General features: G+C 38.2%; 1 protein-coding gene across 1 annotated transcript in view; it reads right to left on the reverse strand.

Annotated features, from left to right (window-relative positions):
- ikbkb (inhibitor of nuclear factor kappa B kinase subunit beta) overlaps positions 1 to 2356 on the reverse strand; it is an 87998-nt gene extending 85642 nt beyond the window's left edge. The window contains exon 1 of the mRNA XM_039768286.1: positions 2162 to 2356. The gene's annotated coding sequence lies outside the window, so the exon portion shown is untranslated. The remainder of the gene's footprint in view (positions 1 to 2161) is intronic.
- Positions 2357 to 6000: the final 3644 nt, after the last annotated feature.

A 6000-nucleotide genomic window follows, 5' to 3' on the forward strand; every position in this document is an offset into this window, starting at 1 on the left:
CTTTCTACTCCTATCCACCTAATTTCTCCAAAATAACATCAACTCAAGTTTTGAAGGTCCCTAAAGTCCTGTGGTCCACCACGTTACTTGGTAACTTATTCTAAGTGTCTGTGGTTCTCTCTGTGAAGAAAAACTTCCTTAAGTTTGTGCGTAATTTACACTAAGAAGTTTCCAACTGTGTCCCCATGTTCATGCACTTATTCCCTTCTAATTCCCTTCATAGTTTTAAGCACTTCAATCATGTCTTCTCTTAATTCACTTTGGCTAAGTCTAAGCGCTTTTAATCTTTCCTCATAACTCATCAGCTGTGCTCTTGGAATCAGCCTAGTCACTTTACTCTGGACGTTTTTCTAACAATGCTATGTCTTTTTTGGGGCGAAAACATGCTAGTGTGTTATAAAGTTAGATTGAGTATAACCTCCTATTCTACACATGGTGCTAAGCAACCTAACATTGTTTTTTGCCTTCTTAATGGCTTCTGAACTCTGTCTGGAGGTTAATTGTGCAGAGTCCAGTATGACATCTAAGTCCGTCTCATAAACAGTATTTTCAGTTTTCACCTATTGTGTATTTAAATTCAACATTTTTATTTCCCACATTACTTTAAATTTCAGCTTATACAAAAGTAACCTGAACAAGCATTAAGGCTGTCCAAGTCCTTCTGTAATTATTCAACAGATTTTACATTATCAGCTAATCAACCTGCTTGGTATCATCTGTAAACTAAACCAGCATGTTGTTTATATTCCTATTCAAATCATTTATGTATATTAAAAACAGAAGCAGCCCCAGCACTGACCACTGACAAATACCACTCTTAACATCACCCAATTCTGATAAGGCTCCTCACACCATAACCCTGTACTTCCTGGGTTTTAGCCAATTCTTCACCTATCTACACACAACACCCTAAACTCCCACTTCTTTTAGACTGATGCCCAACCACTCATGTGGGACCTTATCAAATGTTTTCTGTACATCAGGATAAATAATATTCCGATCCTCACACCATTCCAGCATGTTAGTAAGTCACAACTTTCCCGATCTTAACCCATGTTGACTGTTCAGTTAAATTTCTGTTCTTGCAATGTGTTGCTCAATCTTTTCCTTAATAATTCCTTCCATTAATTAACCAGTGATGTACACTGAATTTTACTGTCCTATAGTGAATCTACCTAATCAATCTTTTAATATAATGGGATAATATTTGCCATTTTCCAGTCCTTAGAAACTTCCCAAGCACTCAGTGACTTTCTTGAAATGTGCATGGTTTATATATGCACTCACTATCTTCATTAAGTACTTGATGACAAATTTTACTTGGTTCTATAACTGAAAATGAAATTGAAAGTGTATCACTGGTGTTTAGGAGCAACATGAAAATATAAGAAAAGATTTAATTTATATGATGAACATGTATGTATCCACCCTAAACCAATCTAACCCAAGCTTAAGGTCACAGGAAGCTGGACCGGGCATCAGTTGAGGCAAGACAAGAACAACTGAATATTGCAGGGAAAGCTCATAGCACACCAGTACTTAATCAATCTGACAAATATGTATAACAAGGAAGTCTTTGAGATGTGTAAGAAAAACTGAAGGGCCCAGAGAAAAACACCAGGGGCACAGAAAAATGTCACCTCACTTACATGTGGGTCTGCTCTTCTCTGTACTTAATAAATGGCTTATCTGTGTATTCAAGTTATTTTATTCAAGCTTGGAAAAACAAAAATCTGCTGTGCTGGACTCAGACATTTGTGAAATCTTATCAGCATGACAAGTACTGCGCAGTCCAATCACGGCTTCAATATTCTAGCAAGGCAACGCAATCTCGCACTATGAAATGAGTAAGTATTTAGAAGGAATATTGAAACCAGCAAAAAATGAGTTAATCGGCCAGTGAGAAAGCACAACGTGTGTAAACTGTCTACAGTACCTGCATCCGGACTGCTAATTTTTATGCACTTTAACCTATCCTCATATCCTGTCCCAAACAACCCTGCACTTGATTAGCAACCCATTTCTACCCCTCCTCCTGGGATCTCATATGTCTGTTGAAATGAGGTAATATAGTGACACTAACAACCTAACAAAACTCTGCCGAGGTCACTACTTGCCCTCAGACCACCTGATCAATTCCGGTCAGCCGGTTTTGTCTTACCTCAAAGCGAACGCATAGTAGCCCTCATATCGAGCTGCTCTCCATTATAGTATTAAATTCAATGAAATAAATAAATGCGTCTTGTTTCCGCATTCAAAAACACAAACAAAACATTGACAAATTTCTTCCGCCCGTTCGCCGCTCGGCTACTTCCTGAAACTGTATACGTGACGTGCGCGTCCCCGACGCTCAGCACAGCACAACACCGCCCGTTCCCGAATCTGACTGACTGACTGACTCCTGGCGGAGGAGTTGGTGGAGCATACGAGGATAGGGCTGGAAGCACATGCACTAATACAGCACGTTACTATGGAGGAATATTTCGGACAATAATTGCCCCCTTCCTGATTTCTTATTCTTTTGCATGTTTGTCACACAAAATGTTTCTGATCATCAAACACATTTAACCAATTAGTCAAATATAACACAAGTAAACACAAAATGCAGTTTTTAAATGATGGTTTTTATTATTTAGGGAGAAAAAAAAATCCAAACCTACATGGCCCTGTGTGAAAAAGTAATTGCCCCCTGAACTTAATAACTGATTGGGCCACCCTCAGCAGCAATAACTGCAATCAAGCGTTTGCGATAACTTGCAATGAGTCTTTTACAGCGCTCTGGAGGAATTTTGGCCCACTCATCTTTGCAGAATTGTTGTAATTCAGCTTTATTTGAGGGTTTTCTAGCATGAACCGCCTTTTTAAGGTCATGCCATAGCATCTCAATTGGATTCAGGTCAGGACTTTGACTAGGCCACTCCAAAGTCTTCATTTTGTTTTTCTTCAGCCATTCAGAGGTGGATTTGCTGGTGTGTTTTGGGTCATTGTCCTGTTGCAGCACCCAAGATTGCTTCAGCTTGAGTTGATGAACAGATGGCCGGACATTCTCCTTCAGGATTTTTTGGTAGACAGTAGAATTCATGGTTCCATCTATCACAAAAAAGCCTTCCAGGTCCTGAAGCAGCAAAACAACCCCAGACCATCACACTACCACCACCATTTTTACTGTTGATATGATGTTCTTTTTCTGAAATGCTGTGTTCCTTTTACGCCAGATGTAACGGGACATTTGCCTTCCAAAAGTTCAACTTTTGTCTCATCAGTCCACAAGGTATTTTCCCAAAAGTCTTGGCAATCATTGAGATGTTTCTTAGCAAAATTGAGACGAGCCCTAATGTTCTTTTTGCTTAACAGTGGTTTGCGTCTTGGAAATCTGCCATGCAGGCCGTTTTTGCCCAGTCTCTTTCTTATGGTGGAGTCGTGAACACTGACCTTCATTGAGGCAAGTGAGGCCTGCAGTTGTTTAGACGTTGTCCTGGGGTCTTTTGTGACCTTTCGGATGAGTCGTCTCTGCGCTCTTGGGGTAATTTTGGTCGGCCGGCCACTCCTGGGAAGGTTCACCACTGTTCCATGTTTTTGTCATTTGTGGATAATGGCTCTCACTGTGGTTCACTGGAGTCCCAAAGCTTTAGAAATGGCTTTATAACCTTTACCAGACTGATAGATCTCAATTACTTCTGTTCTCATTTGTTCCTGAATTTCTTTGGATCTTGGCATGATGTCTAGCTTTTGAGGTGCTTTTGGTCTACTTCTCTGTGTCAGGCAGCTCCTATTTAAGTGATTTCTTGATTGAAACAGGTGTGGCAGTAATCAGGAAATTGAACTCAAGTGTGATACACCACAGTTAGGTTATTTTTTAACAAGGGGGCAATTACTTTTTCACACAGGGCCATGTAGGTTTGGATTTTTTCTCCCTAAATAATAAAACCATCATTTAAAAACTGCATTTTGTGTTTACTTGTGTTATATTTGACTAATGGTTAAATGTGTTTGATGATCAGAAACATTTTGTGTGACAAACATGCAAAAGAATAAGAAATCAGGAAGGGGGCAAATAGTTTTTCACACCACCGTAGATCTGTAATCTGTAGTACTTCTAAACCACATAACAGAAGGTGTTCTATTGACTCAGCTGGAATGTCAAAGGATGGACGTCCAGAGCAGGGAACTGCGTCACCTGAACTGAAGTGTAGTAGAGTCCGTTCCACCTGTTCTTCGATAATTTCAAAAATAGTTTCATCTATATCGGAGTCTAAAAGGGCCGCCAACATTGTAATTTCTTCCGATAAATCTTCAATTCTCTTTCTAAAATACGTAGTATCTTCGGCAGAATCCATTTCATCGGCAGTAGTAAGCATTTTTCTAATTAATTCTTGTGCTATCGATTCACCAATCAGTAACTAGAGGGCGTGTTAGAGCCCACCCTCTCAACTTTGACGAGTGAAAGTGACAGTTTTATTTCAAGCCGTATTTCATGACGGTTTGCAGGAATGTTACAGACAAAATGAAATAAATAAATAAGCAACGAAAAACATATTTCGTGACACATTTATTTATTTATGCTCTCATTTCATGATACATTTATTTATTAAGGCTTCATTTCATGATACATTTATTTATTTATGCTCACATTTCACAGTACTTTTATTTATTTACGCATTTATTTATTTATTTAATTTTGTCCGAAATATTGCTCCATACGTTACTGCACCCACCACACGACGAAATATCTCTGGAGTTCAAGCTCTCGAAGAAACCAAAATCACCTACTACATTAGCGCTTTCCACGATGAATATTTTTTTCAATGTACTGTATTCGCATTCTTAATGTGAGGCAAGTTGCGGTTTTGTGACTTAATATTTAATACTAGCACAAATGAATTGAAAATAAGTTAATATTTTGAAAGTGACGCGTTGTAGGTTTCTTATATTCTTCTTCTTTCGTCTGCTCCCGTGAGGGGTCTCCACAGCCTATCATTTTTTCCCATATCCTCCTGTCTTCTGCATCTATCCATTTTATTTGTAAGTGCCTTTCATGACATTGTCCGTGAGTTAAAGTTAAGTTAAAACAAAAAACCTAGAAAAAAATCAAATAAATAAGACAGTCAAAATTAAAAACAGATACATTGAAGGAGACGGTCTACAATAAAGAGACAGGGATGTCCATAATCTGGATGCTGCAGAACTAAAAGTATCGATCGGCCAGTGATTTGAATTTAGTGTGCAGGACAAGAAATTCAACATTAGATGACCTTAAATTGTCTGGGTGTGTAGTGTCGTTAACGTGTTAGAAATATACAATTGCCATAGACAGCTTTATTTATTAACAAAAGAATCTTATAAGAGGTTCAATATTTAACAGACAGCCAGTGCAAAAAAGTCCCTAAAATGGTTATATGTTCCCAAGGTTTAGCATGCGTTAAAATCTGGCTGAATAATTCTATACATGACCCTGTGTTAGGATATAGCAGGTTGGATAATGGATGGATGGATGTTGTAATCTATTTAAGACTTTGCCTAAAACACCAAAGGGCATAGCATTACAATAATCAAGCCAAGAGATGACAAAACCATGAACAAGTGTTTGAGCGACATGATCAGTGAGAGAATATCTGATTTGAAAAATGTTCTTCAACTGAAAAAGAGCAGATCTGCTAACATTCCTAACATGGGATTCAAACAACAGATATGATTATATGATAGATAAGAGACCAAGTCCATTTTAAGAGAGTTCCAGGTCGCCATTAAAAAAACATTCGCAGGACAAAGTACAGGCAAGTATATAAAATTTAAATAATGTTGTTGCCAAAAGGAATTAAGGGATAACTTGTTCAAAATCTCAAAAAGACACATGGAGAATAATGTTGAAAACAACGTGAAGTTTGGTTGTAATATATTGAGAGTGGGCCCCCAGTCCAGATTTCAATGCCTGTGCTTTTAAACTTGAGTTAAGTGTACTGTCAGGATGACATACAGTTTAGGTGATATCTAAAACTAAAA

The sequence above is a fragment of the Polypterus senegalus genome, chromosome 11 (assembly GCF_016835505.1).
Source record: "Polypterus senegalus isolate Bchr_013 chromosome 11, ASM1683550v1, whole genome shotgun sequence".
In the NCBI taxonomy this organism is placed as follows: Eukaryota; Metazoa; Chordata; class Cladistia; order Polypteriformes; family Polypteridae; genus Polypterus; species Polypterus senegalus.